The sequence below is a fragment of the Scyliorhinus torazame genome, chromosome 24 (genome assembly GCF_047496885.1).
Source record: "Scyliorhinus torazame isolate Kashiwa2021f chromosome 24, sScyTor2.1, whole genome shotgun sequence".
Lineage (NCBI taxonomy): Eukaryota > Metazoa > Chordata > Chondrichthyes > Carcharhiniformes > Scyliorhinidae > Scyliorhinus > Scyliorhinus torazame.
This window is the reverse complement of record NC_092730.1, coordinates 56402680-56417367: the sequence shown is the minus strand read 5'-3', so window position 1 is coordinate 56417367 and position 14688 is coordinate 56402680. Positions and strand designations below refer to the sequence as shown.

Genomic DNA, 14688 nt, shown 5'->3' with positions numbered 1-14688 from the left:
CTGAGATTGTTCCTTCTGGTCCTACACTCTCCCACATGGTGAACCAGTTTCGCAGCATTTATCCTGTCAAGCCCCCTGCCCCCCGCCCCCCCCCCCCCCCCCCCCCCAGGGTGAATATAGAGGGATGTGGGCCAAATGCGGGCAAATGTGACTCGCTTAGTGATAGAAACTGGGCGGCATGGTCAAGCTGGGCCGAAGGGCCTGTTTCCATGCTGAAACATCTATGACTGTAACCATCTGCCTGAGGACATTAGAATTCCCTCCACAGAATTGTATTGAACCGATTGAAACATAATATTTTATTTAATTCTTTGTCCAAATCAATCAGATATTGTGGATTCATTCGGCGGTAAACGAAAGACTAAGATGAGAGAGGAGGGAAAACTGGATTGTCAGCAAACGTTCCACCGGATTTCTGTATAAAACGACCGCGGCAGGACTCGAACCTGCAATCGCCTGATATCATTAATAGAATCACCGAAGTCAGACGCCTTATCCATTAGGCCACGCGGCCACCGGCTGTAAAACCTTAGCTGATGTTTAGCCCACGTGAAAAAATACTGCGATTATTTGTGTTTCATTTCTGTTTTTTGATGATCCGCTCTTTCCCAGATCCCAGAAAATATAAGGGAAAGCTCCAGCTGCCGGACATGGTCATTTTCAAAGTGTAAAAGCCCTTCACTGTGTGAGCTGTGAAGATTCATGGAGGCTCGGGGACTCTCAGGCTGGCCAAGGCTCTTTATCCGGCTCCATTCACAGGAAAAGTGACTTCAGTTTCCACAATAACATCCGCTCTCTCTGAAACCCCCAAACTGAAATTCAGAGTCACCGTTAAGGTGAAGACTGCGGACTGCGGTTCCCGCTCCTGCTGTTTAATACAGATCACTATAACTGTGCAGTGAGCAGAAAGGAATTGCTGTTGTTTGTAAACATTTCTTACTGAACTCACTGTCATTCTGCATTAACAGGACGACTTTGAATCTCCTGATATTTGACAAATTTGCTCAAGCGGGTAAATATAAAATATATTATTTGCATCGTGCTTTTGAATGGAGTCATTTCGAGAACATTCCCACACAGAGAGAAATTCCTGGAACCAGCTGCAGAAAAGTTCCGTGCGCCTGACGTGATTTCAACGCAACCTTCTGATCTGGAGTCAGGCGCGCTCCCGTTGCGCCGCAAACGCAAATTAACTCAGAGATTATTTTTATTTATTTACACTTTGACAGTGTCCTGTACATCAGCAACTGTGCGAAAGAAACGCAAAGAAGTCAGATTGAGGGATACTAAAGGGCCATGAAGTAAAGCAGCTGTACCACGTGGTTAAGGTGATGCACAATAATCCATTGTGCTCTAGACACGTGGCTTCAAATCCCATCCTCGTCTGTAACGTGTCTGTTGTGTCTCTGTTTGGTCCACTTCATGAGGGTGAAGTGAAAAAGCTGCGGCTTTTAGGTGTTGTTTGACGGCTTGTGGGTGAATAGTGGAACACTGTCCATATTGAAACCATATTAAAAATGATGAGAAAGTTACTTATTTCACTCCACTCCCTAATTGCGCCTAAATTCTGAGTTAGAAACTGTTTTTCTTTCTCGGTTTGAAACTGACGAAGTCGCGCAAAAGTTCACTTCCAAATTACGACTGCGATGGCCGGAAATCGAACCTGGGTCAACTGCCTGGAAGGCAGCTATGCTCACCACTATACCACCATCGCTCACGGAAGAAATTTGAGTCATTTTGGTACTTCACATTAGTTTATAAAGTGTTCCGTGAAAAAATCCTGCTCTGCGTAGCTTATTTCCCTCCAATTTAAAATGCTCCTGAATGAATGTATCCGTGTCGCACTGCTCCCGTTCAGCCACCAGATGGCACCAGTCCACCATAAATGTATTTCACCAATTTAATTCTGATGTTCTGTGTGTCATCACATAGGACACTTACTCTGGCCTGAGACCTTACCTTGTCCTTGTGTCCGGATGCTGCCGCTTTCACCATGTTTAAGTTATCACAGAGCCCCTCCAGTGCAAGAGGAGGCTCATCGAGTCCGCTGCGGCCCTTGGCCCAATCCCCACTTAACCGGTTGATCACATCAGTGTGTCAGGATGGCCGGAAGAGAAAAAGCTGGAAAATCTCAGTAGGTCCGGAAGCATCTGTAGGGAGAGAAAAGACCGAACGTTTCGAGTCTAATGACACTTTGTCAAAGACGAGTCATTGGTCTCGAAACGTTAGCTCTTTTCTCTCCCTACAGATGCTGCTCGACTTGCTGAGATTTTCCAGCATTTTCTCTTTCGTTTCAGATTCCAGCATCGGCAGGAATTTGCTGTTACCCAATGTTTTTCCCAGTGTGGCCGAGTGTTAAGGTCGCAGACTTTTCTGAAGGCGTGGGTTCGAATCCCACCCCAGACATTGACTTTTCCTCCGTGAGGCTCCATCCAAACCCGCGGGATCTCTCACCTGGAAACACAAGGGGAGCAGATACAGAGAAACAGCGACCACCTGCAAGTTCCACTCCGAGACACACACCATCCTGCGAAATATATCACCCTTTCTGTGGCTGGCTCACAATCCCGGAACTCCCTCCCTAACAGCACTGTGTGTGTACATACTCCACATGGACTTGCAGCGGCTCAAGAATCACGTCACCGCCAAATTCTCAAGGGTAATACATTTTGGACAACAATTGTTGACGGATTCAGCGACACCCACATCCCGTCAAATAACTTTTAGATAATTTTGGAAAGCGAGTCCCCTGAACTCAGCTCAGAAAGTTCACTAATCACAAAGCAAATTACTTCAAATGCTGGAAATAATAAATAATAAACACAGGAAATGCTGGAAATGCTCAGAATTAAATAGCATTTGTGGGGAGAAAACTAGAAGCAGCGTTCCAGCTCTGTGATTGGATCATTTCCTTCTCCCTCAGTGTGAAATCCTGGACTCAGCTGATAAACAGCAAGATGCCAATCACCGGTCATCAGTATCAGAAACAATGAACCTTTAGGATAGCGAGGCCGAGCGGTCTGAGGAGATGGGTTTAGGTTTCAGTCTCTTCGAGGATGCGGGTGGAATCCAACCGCTGCCAACATTTGTAGGAAAAGCGGCTAAGGTGGGAAATGGAAATAAAAGTGAACGATGTTGCAAAACTCTTGCTCTTATCCCAAAAGATCTTTCCGTTACTGACATTGTTGTGTCCTGTGTAAGTCGAGCTGAACTGATTTGGTGCCGCTTGTTCTCACCTTGCATCCCGTCAGTCTCCGTATTCCAGGGACCATTTATGACATCTTCAAAAACGCCCTCCCCTGTTCTCCCCATTCACCAGACGAAGGGACAATCCCCTCCGCGACCGCTGCTCCACCGCCAATATCCGCTCACTTTCTATGTGCACCTTTCTTTGCAAGTGCAGGAGATGCAACTCCTGCCTTTTTACCCCCTCCCTCCTCATTATCCAAGGGCCCAAATTCTGAGTTCGGAACTGTTTCCCTTTCTCGGTTTGAAACTCACGAAGTGGCGCAAAAATATACAACCAGCTTTTTATTGCGATGGCCGGGAATCGAAACCGGGTCAACTGTTTGGAAGGCAGCTATTCTCATCACTATACCACCATCGCTCAATGACAGAACCAGAATCCAATTGGTACTTTAGATTAGCTTGATAAACTGTTTTGGAACACATTCATACTGAGCGTAAGCTATTTCACTCCAATGTAAAATGCTCCTGAATGAGAGTGTCCGTGTCGCACGGCTCCCGTTCTGCCAGGAGATGGCACCAGTCCACAATAAATGTATTTATCTCATTAATTTCTAATGTTGTGTGTGTCATTACTTTGGACACTTACTCTGGCCTGAGACCGTAACTTGTCCTTGTGTCCTGCTGCTGCCGTTTTCACCCTATTTCAGTAATCGTAGAATGGGTCCAGTGCGGAAGGAGGCCATTCGGCCCATCGAGTCGATACCGACCCACGGAAAGACCACCCGACTTCGGCCCAATCGCACAATCAAGAGGCACAGATATTGACCAACTGCACCCGCTCCAAACAGATTCCCCAAATTACTGAACAAAACAAAAGCAAGCGCAACTGATCATTTAAGAAACTATGACGTTCTCTCTGAAATCAATATACCAACACCTCTTGAAGATTCGATTTGCTGTAACAATTCACTCTGAACTGTCTCAATATCAGCCGTAATTCCTTCTCAGCTCACAGACAGGCGCTGACTGGTTAAAAGTCTGCCTCACTTTTCTCGGTCCGGCTCAATAAAATCAATCACAGGCCCATGATCTGCTTTCCTCCTGTTCTCAGACACATCCACTTTGTACAAGGGCGCACTAACTGGTTTTCAGAGTAAGAGTCAGACTGCAGTCACCTCGTTCTCTCTCGATCCACTGATTCAGGACCGTCCATCACCAGGATGTATTCGTCCAAAAGAGTTGTGGTGAGATGGGGCTGAGTTTCACTGTGAATCCAATCAGTCCCCGGAGAAGCACAAAAACAGTGAGTGAGGGAGAGAGAAAGAAACAAAGAAACAGATAGAGAGATAAAAATGTTCCATTTCTAACACGATCTTTTTCCCAGAAATACATTCAGCTGAATGAAACCAAACCACGTTTCCATCTTTATATTTCGTTCAGTTTCCCCCAAAAATGTTAAATCTCTGACTGAACTCGATTAATGTTCAAACCGTTTATTTACAACCAATCGGAATTCCGATTCATTCCCGAGTCAGCCGCTTGTGCGAGGAGTTGAGCAAACATTTCGAACCACAGTCGCTGCGAGCAGGGCTCGAACCTGCGCGGGGTAACACCCACTGGACTTCAAGCCCAACACCGTTACCACTCGGCCATCGCAGCTGCGGCCAAGGTACCATTCATTAGTAATTTGGTCGATAGAATACATTCTAAAACCAGCCTGGAATCACTCCAGGAACTTATTGCATTCAAACGATCAACGGGGCCCCGGGGTTTATGTGAGGAGGGGTTGAATCTTCGTGGAAAATGACCATTGGATTTGGAGAGAAGCCTTGAGAGACTCGAAAACCTCAGCTCCCTAAACGCACAATTCTACTGATTAAATAGTTTGTGGAACAACATCAGTTACATTGGAAATATATTAGAAATTCAAATGGAACAGGACCACACTTTACAGTCTGGAAGAAAATGTAAATAATGACAGCTAGAAATTACAGAGGGAGACCTGTGCAGGCCGAACGGTCACATGATGACCTGATGACGCAACTAACATGATCACGTGTCGGGATTCCGGCAGTTCTCCCCGGATCGCGGTCAGAGCACAAGCCAGGAGGAGCTGCTCAATTATTAAGTCAGTTATTTTTTATTACAACTCCTTGGTCGCCAGTCACTGAGAGACCAGCATTTCTACATGGTGTCAGGAGTGGGCAGTATGGCAGAAGGACTCCACCGCATCAACATCCTTGTGTCATAGAATCGTACAATCACCAGCTCAGAAGGAGGCCATTCGGCCCAACGTGTCAGCACTGACCCTCCGAATGAGCACCGCAGCTACTCTCTACAGAAAGAGGTTTAATGGATAGTGCAGCACCAGCCCGGCTAGCTCAGCCGGTACAGCACTGCATTCTTAATCCCACGTCGTGGGTTCGATCCCCACGTTGGGCGCGTCTATATTATTAACTGAAAATATTGATGTTGAACGAACTGTTTTGACAACAGGAACACAAGGTTATGTCGCTGGACTGGGATTATAGAGGTCTGAACTACACCTTGGTGGCAAGACTTAATAAATCTGGAATTGAAATTTCGTCTCAGGAACGGCGCAGAAAGGTTCTGCTTCAGAGGGACCATATTTCCACAACCGGAAGCACATTTGCACCATAGGTAATGATTTGACACAACCACAGTGAAGATCTGTCACCGGCAGAGTCACGGTTCCAACAGAGAGCTGAGTTACACAGCAGAGAGCACAGTTACACAGCAGCGAGCTCAGTTACACAGCAGAGAGCTCGGTTACACAGCAGAGAACACAGTTACACAGCAGACAGCACGATTACCCAGCAGGATATGCATTTACAAACAGGGCCTCTCTGTGTGCAGCAGAAAACACATTTTCCTCAATAACCAGTTTTTCCATCTCAGTATCTTGCTGGTTTGCACTGCACCTTTTCTGTGTGTCACTGTGTGTGTGTCCTGATGGTCTCTTTCTGCTTTTCTTTGTGTCTTTCTCTGTCTGTTACAGCCGTGCTGATGTTACGTATTAATCTCACTTTTCCCAAACAATAATTGTGATCGATCAATACAGAAAGATTTCCACACTGACATTCAATACCAATGTCTGATAGAAACTGAATCCCACCCTCACATACAGTCCCAGACATTGACTCATATTGAAGGAATCCTGCTCTCAGAACCTGTTCCAGAGACTGAGGTGCAGAGTGTTCCCTCCACTCGCGAACACTACCTGTGATTTACAGATACAGAACAAATTTCAGTCAGGTGAGTAGCAGAGTTTGATGGGTACATGTATTCCACAATCACCTTCTCTCCGCCACATAACCAGACGCAGTCGGCACTCGGTGTCTATGTTCCAGATAAGATCATAAGAACTAGGAGCAGGAGTAGGCCATCTGGCCCCTCGAGCCTGCTCCACCATTCAATGAGATCATGGCTGATCTTTTGTGGACTCAGCTCCACTTTCCGACCCGAACACCATAACCCTTAATCCCTTTATTCTTCAAAATGCTACCTTTATTTTAAAAACATCTAATGAAGGAGCCTCTACTGCTTCACTGGGAAAGGAATTGCATAGGTTCACAATCCTTTGGGTGAAGAGGTTCCTCCTAAACTCAGTCCTAAATCTACTTCCCCTTATTTTGAGGCTATGCCCCCTAATTCTGCTTTCACCCACCAGTGGAAACAACCTGCACGCATCTATCCTATCTATTCCCTTCATAATTTTATATGTTACTATAAGATACCCCCTCATCCTTCTAAATTCCAACGAGTACAGTCCCAGTCTACTCAACCTCGCATTGTAATCCAACCCCTTCAGCTCTGGAACTAACCTAGTGAATCTCCTCTGCACACCCTCCAGTGCCAGTACGTCCTTTCTCAAGTAAGGAGACAAAAACTGAACACAATACTCCAGGTGTGGCCTCACTAACACCTTATACAATTGCAGCATAACCTCCGAGTCTTAAATTCCATCCCTCTAGCAATGAAGGACAAAATTCCATTTGCCTTCTTAATCACCTGTTGCACCTGTAAATCAACTTTTTGCGACTCATGCACTAGCACACCCAGGTCTCTCTGCACAGCAGCATGTTTTAATATTTTATCATTTAAATAATAATACCTTTTGCTGTTATTCCTAACAAAATTGATAATATCACATTTGTCAACATTGTATTCCATCTGCCAGACCCTTGCCCATTCACTTAGCCTATGCAAATCCCTCTGCAGACTTCCAGTGCCCTCTGCACTTTTTGCTTTACCACTCGTCTTAGTGTCGTCTGCAAACTTGGACACATTGCCCTTGGTCCCCAACTCTAAATCATCCATGTAAATTGTGAACAATTGTGGGCCCAACACTGATCCCTGAGGGACACCACTAGCTACTGATTGCCAACCAGAGAAACTCCCATCAATCCCCACTCTTTGTTTTCTATTAATTAACCAATCCTCTATCCATGCTACTACTTTCCCCTTAATGCCATGCATCTTTATCTTATACAACAACCTTTTGTGTGGCACCTTGTCAAAGGCTTTCTAGAAATCCAGATATACCACATCCATTGGCTCCCCATTATCTACCGCACTGGTAATGTCCTGAGAAAATTCCACTCAATTAGTTAGGCACGACCTGCCCTTTATGAAGCCATGCTGCGTCTGCCCAATGGGACAATTCCATCCAGGTGCCTCGCTATTTCTTCCTTGATGATAGATTCCAGCATCTTCCATACTCCCAAAGTTAAGCTCACTATCCTATAATTACCCGTTTTCTGCCTACCTCCTTTTTAAAACAGTGGTGTCACGTTTGCTAATCTCCAATACGCCGGGACCACCCCAGAGTCTAGTGAATTTTAGTAAATTAACACTAGTGCATTTGCAATTTCCCTAGCCATTACTTTTAGCACTCCATCAGGGCCAGGAGACTTGTCACCTTTAGCCCCATTAGCTTGCCCATCGCTACCTTCTTGGTGATAACAATCCTCTCAAGGTCCTTACCTGTCATAGCCTAATTTCCATCAGTTACTGGCATGTTATTTGGGTCTTCGACTGTGAAGACCGACCCAAAAAAATCTGTTCAGTTCCTCAGACATTTCCTCATCTCCCATTATTAAATCTCCCTTCTCATCCTCGAAAGGACCAATATTTACCTTAGTCACTCTTTTTTGTTTTATATATTTGTAGAAACTTTTAATGTCTGTTTTTATATTCTGAGCAAGTTTACTCTCATAATCTATCTTACTGTTCCTTATCGCTTTTTTGGTAGCTTTAGTAGCCCCCTAAAGATTTCCCAGTCCTCTAGTCTCCCACTAATCTTTGCTACTCTGTATGCTTTTACCTTCAATTTGATACTCTCCCTTATTTCCTGAGATATCCACGGTCGATTTTCCCTCTTTCTACCGTCCTTCCTTTTTGTTGGTCTATACCTTTGCCGAGCACTGTGAAAAATCGCTTGCAGGGTTGTCCACTGTTCCTCAACTGTTTTACCATAAAGTATTTGAAGAACTTAGCTAGTTCTTCTCTCATCCCACTGTAACCTCCTTTCTATAAGCACAGAACACTAATGTTTGATTTTACTTTCTCACCCTCCATCTGTATTTTAAATTCCACCATATTGTGATCGCTCCTTCCGCGATGATCCCGAACTAAGATCCTGAATAAATCCTGTCTCATTACACAGGACCAGATCTAGGACCGCTTGTTCCCTAGTAGGTTCCATTACATACTGTTCTAGGAAACTGCCGCGGATACATTCTATAAACTCCTCCTCAAGGCTGCCTTGACCGACCTAGTTAAACCAATCGACATGTAGATTAAAATCCCCCATGATAACTGCTGTACCTTTTCTACATGCATCAGTTATTTCTTTGTTTATTGCCTGCCCCACCATACCCCAGGAATTTGAATCATAGAATAGAATCATAGAAGTTTACAGCATGGAAACAGGCCCTTCGGCTCAACCGCCCAGTTTTTACCATTAAGCTAGTCCCAGTTGCCCGCACTTGGCCCATAACCCTCTATACCCATCTTACCCATGTAACTATCTAAATGCTTTTTGAAAGACACAATTGTACCCGCCTCTACTACTACCTCTGGCAGCACATTCCAGACACTCACTACCCTCTGAGTGAAGAAATTGCCCCCCTTGGCCCTTCTGAATCTCTCCCCTCTCACCTTAAACCTATGCCCTCTAGTTTTAGACTCCCCTACCTTTGAGAAAAGATGTTGACTATCTACCTTATCTATGCCCCTCATTATTTTATAGACCTCTAAAAGATCACCCCTAAGCCTCCTACGCTCCAGGGAAAAAAGTCCCAGTCTATCCAGCCTTTCCTTATAACTCGAACCATCAAGTCCCGTTAACATCCGAGTAAATCTTTTCTGCACTCTTTCTAGTTTAATAATATCCTTTCTATAATAGGGTGACCAGAACTGCACACAGTATTCCAAGTGTGGCCGTACATTCTCTCTTGCACCATCTCTCGAGCCACGCATTCATCCTATCTATCCTCACATTGCTACTCTGACTAGCTCGTGGCACTGGTAGCAATCCTGAGATTACTACCTTTGAGGTCGTACTTTTTAGTTTACTTTCTAACTCCCTGAATTCAGCTTGTAGGACCTCGTTCCGTTTTTTACCTATATCATTGGTGCCTATGTGCACCACGACTGCTGGCTGTTCACCCGCCCCCCTCCCCCTCCAGGATGTCCTGCAGGCACTCCGAGACATCCTTTGCCCTTGCACCAGGGAGGCAACATACCATCCTGGAGTCTCGATTGTGTCCGCAGAACCGCCTGTCTATTCCCCTTACGATTGAGTCCCCGATCACGATAGCCCTGCCATTCTTCTTCCTGCCCGGCTGCGCAGCTGAGACAGCCACGGTGCCATGAACCTGGCTGCCGCTGCCTTCCCCTGGTGAGCCATCTCCCTCAACAGTATCCAAAGCGGTATATCTGTTTTGCAGGGAGATGACCGCAGGGGACACCTGCACTGCCTTCCTACTTTTGCTTGGTCTTTTGGTCACCCATTTTCTATCTCCTTCAGTACCTTTCACCTGTGGTGTGACCAACTCGCTAAACGTTGTTTTAACAAGGGTTTTAGAGACAAATAGCAGAATATTGCACAATGTCATGGTACAAGACGTAGGAGCAGAAGTAGGCCATTCAGCCCATCGAATATGCTCCGTATTGCAATGAGATCATGATTGATCTGATATGATATGGCGTGTTATAATATCATACGGTGGCACGTTGTCACAGTGGCTACCTCACAGCTCCAGCGATCCGGGTTCAATTCCAGCCTTTGATCACTGACTGTGTGGAGTTTGCACTTTCTCTCCGTGCCTGTGTGGGATTCCTCCGGGTGCTGCGATTTCCTCGCACAGTCCAAATGTGTGCTGGTTAGGTGGAGTGTACATGCTAAATTGCCCCTTGGTGTTCAGAAGGTTGGGTGGTGTTACATGGATGTGATGGGGACATAGGGTCTCTGTCAGAGGGTCGGTGCCGAGTCGATGGGCACAATGGCCTCCTTTCAGATTTTAATGATTTCATGAGAACCCTCATGTCCACTTTCCCTGGTTTTTATCTTTGGATTTCACGATGAACCTTTAAAACCAACATTCCAACCAAGCCTCAGGTACCAGTAACTCCTCAATGGTCGTTCATTTTCCGGCTGTCAATCATTTGGTCAGTCTGAGTGACGTCACAGCCTGGAAATATCACACATTGATCCAGTTCTAAAGTAAATTTATTCGCTCTAGTCCCTGATAACCATAGGCTGCTTTCCCCTTTGAGGGTGAGATCTGACTGGTGGTGATGATTGGCCTGAGGATCACCATACCTCAGGCGAGGAGCAATAATAATAATAATCTGTTATTGTCACCAGTTGGCTTCAATGAAGTTACTGTGAAAAGCCCGAGTCACCACATTCTGGCGCCGGGAGGCTGGAACGGGAATTGTGAGAAGGCGGGCTTTTCATGATTCAGTTCTCGTATAACCGTCTGATCTGAATTTAATTTATCTGGTGTTCTCTCTGCTAATCGTGTCTCACAGTGAGGCAAACCTCACTGATTGGATAGACAAGTGATCATTCTTCAGTCTTGTCATGGCCGGACCCGCTGAATATGGAGGCATATCCTGTGTGGCAGGATTTAGCTCCAACTCAATCTATAAGTTTGTGGATGATACGACTGTGGTGGGTCAGATCGCAAGCAATGACAAATCAGATACAGAAGGTAGATAAATCACTTGGTTGCATAGTGTACCTAAAACAGCCTGTCTCAAAATGTCGGAAAGATCAATGAACTGATCATCGACGCCAGGAAGCGTTGCACAACACACACACCCATCTGCATCAATGGCTGCGAAGTGGAGATGGTGGATAGCATTACATTTCTGGGGGTCACCATCACCAACAGTCTGTCCTGGTCCACTCATGTTGATGCAACAGTCTAGAAACCCAACATCGTCTCTACCTCCTGCGGAAGGAGAGGAAATTCGTCATGTCTGCATCAACTCTCACAAACGTCTACAGATGTACCACAGAGAGCATCCTATCGGGCTGCATCACAGCTTGGGATCGCAACTGCTCGGCCCAAGGTCGCAAGAAACTGCAGTGTGGTGACATCAGCCCAACGTATCACACAAGCTTGCCACCCGCACAGTGATTCTGTCTACAACTCCCGCTGCCGCAGGACAGCAGACAACATTATCAGAGACCCTCCCACCCAGGTTTTACCTTTTTACTGATTATTCCATCAGGCAGAAGGTACAGAAGTCTGAAGACCCGCACATCCAGACATAGGAACAGCTTCTTCCCCACAGCTACTAGACTCCTCAACAACTCTCCCTCATACTGATCTGTTCCCTGTAAGAACACTATTCACGACGCCCTATGCTGCTCTTGCTCATGGGTTTGCTTTGTTTGGCCCCTTGTTCCGCACTGCAACCAATCACTGTTTGTCCATGTACGATTTGTCAATGTACTCTGTCGATTATACTTTTTCTGTCTACTATCTATGTAATGTGTATGTTCCCTTGGTAGCAGAAAAATACTTTTCATGGGACAATAAATCAAATCAAAGTGGTTCCTCTCTCACTACCCGATCAATTCATCTCAATCAGAACAAGACTGAATTTCGAATTCTCGCTTTTCCAACACAACTCGCTGCAATCTGGCCTGACAACTTGGACTGGATTGTCACATCAGTTACTGCAGATAAATCTTGGAAAAATTAGTCCCACTTGCGAGCAAATAGCGGATGAAAAACCGACGAAGCTGGAATTCGAACGCATGCGTAGAAAGCACAATGGATTAGCAGTCCATCGCCTTAACCACTCGGCCACCTCAACCCACAAGTGCATATGTCAAAAAGTCTTAATTCGTTTTGCATCCATGAATTGATGGAAAATATCCGCCTCTTTGCCTTCAGCCCGATGTTCAATGTTGGAAATGCAGATTTTGTCAGTAAAATGAATTCCCATCACATTCAGGGACTTTTGTGAATGTACTGATGGGAAACACTTCAATATTATTTCCAAGATATTTCCACACAGTGTGAAAGGCCCCCCGCTGAAAGACTCGAATCAACCAGCATTTGACAGCAAACACAAACGCTCCCGGCTTCACCGAGGAATCCGTCGATCATCGGAACACACACTTCACGATGGACATTTTCTGAACATTGAGTTACAGGTATCTACTCCTGCCTGGTTTCATGCCCCAGGAAATAGAGATTATATTCTTTCAGCGAGTCGTGAAAGTATACTTGGAGCAGATTAATGATAAATTATTGTGTTGGGATGAGACTATTCCTGGTAGAAAGGTAAACTTTTCAGAAAGTGCCTCAAGATTCAGCGGGTCCGTCCATGACAAGACTGAAGAACGATCACTCGACTATCCAATCGGTGACGTTTGCCTCAGCGTGAGACAATATTAACAGAGTGAGAACCAGGTTAATTAGTTTCTGATCACACGGTTACAATAGCTCTGAATCAGGAAAACCCCGCCTTCACAGCCTTGCCCCTCGCCAAAGGTGTGGTGATCCTCAGGTTAATTCACCATCAGTCAGATCTCACCCTCAAAGGGGAACGCAGCCTATGGTCATCAGGGACTAGAGCGACTTAATTTACTTTAGAACTGGATCAATGTATGACATTTCCAGGATGTGACTTCCTCAGGCTGACCAAATGATTGACAGCCGGGAAATTAACGACCATTGAGGAGTTACTGGTACCTGATGTTTGGTTGGAATGTTGGTTTTAAAGGTTCATCATGAAATCTAGAGATAAAAAGCCGGGAAAGTGGACATGAGGATTATCATGTAATCATTAAAATGTAAAAGGAGGCCATTCGGCCCATCGACACGGCACCGACCCTCTGAAAGAGCCCCTATGTCCCCACCACATCCCTGTAACACCATCCAACTTTTTGAACACTAAGGGGCAATTTAGCATGGACACTCCACCTAACCCGCACACATTTGGACTGTGCGAGGAAATCGCAGCACCCGGAGGAAATCCACACAGTCAGTGACCAAAGGCTGGAATTGAACCCGGATCGCAGGCGCTGTGAGGTAGCCACTGTGACAAGGTGCCACCGAATGAGGTCAATACACGTTATATATCAGATCAAGCATGATCTCATTGCAATACGGAGCATATTCGATGGGCTGAATGGCCTACTTCTGCTCCCCCTGATATTGTGTAAATGAGTTCCGGTTCTTGTGTAAAACTCTTGTTAAAACAACACAGACACCGCGTGTCGACTGCATCTGATTATCTGGCGCAGAGAAGGTGATTGCGGAATACATGACGTACCCATCAAACTCTGCTACTCACCTGACTGAGATTTGTTCTGTATCTGTAAATCACAGGTAGTGTTCACGAGTGGAGGGAACACTCTGCACCTCAGTCTCTGGAACAGGTTGTGAGAGCAGGATTCCTTCATTATGAGTCAATGTCTGGTACTGTATGTGAGGGTGGGATTCAGTTTCTATCAGACATTGGTACTGAATGTCAGTGTGGAAATCTGTCTGTATCTATCAATCACAATTACTGTTTGGGAAAAGTGAGATTAATACGTTACGTCAGCACTGCTGTAACGGACACACAGAAAAGCAGTAAGAGACTATCAGGCCACACACAATGACACAGAAAAGGTGCCGAGGTGGAGTAGGCCCTGTTTGTAAATGTATATCCCGTGCTCTCTGATATGCAACTGTTCTCTCTCTGTCGTGGAACCGCGAGTCTACCGGGGACAGATCTTCACTGTGGTTGTGTCAAATCATTCCCTGTTGTGGAAACATGATCCGTCTGAAGCAGAACCTTTCTGCGCCATTCACAAGACGAAATTTCAATTCCAGATTTATTAAATCTTGTCACCAAGGATTAGTTCAGACCTCTAAATTCCCAGTCCAACGACATAACCTTGTGTTCCTGTTGTGAAAACAGTTCAGTCAGCATCAATATTTTCAGATAATAATATAGACA

At 45.5% G+C, this 14688-nt stretch overlaps 2 non-coding genes across 2 annotated transcripts; both read right to left on the bottom strand.

Moving 5' to 3' along the window:
- Positions 1-425: 425 nt before the first annotated feature.
- On the bottom strand, positions 426-514 carry trnar-ucg (transfer RNA arginine (anticodon UCG)). Its single transcript is given in 2 exon segments — positions 426-461; positions 478-514. It is a non-coding gene; the product is annotated as a tRNA-Arg (tRNA).
- Positions 515-4765: 4251 nt separating this feature from the next.
- Positions 4766-4848, bottom strand: trnas-uga (transfer RNA serine (anticodon UGA)). Its single transcript has one exon. It is a non-coding gene; the product is annotated as a tRNA-Ser (tRNA).
- Positions 4849-14688: the final 9840 nt, after the last annotated feature.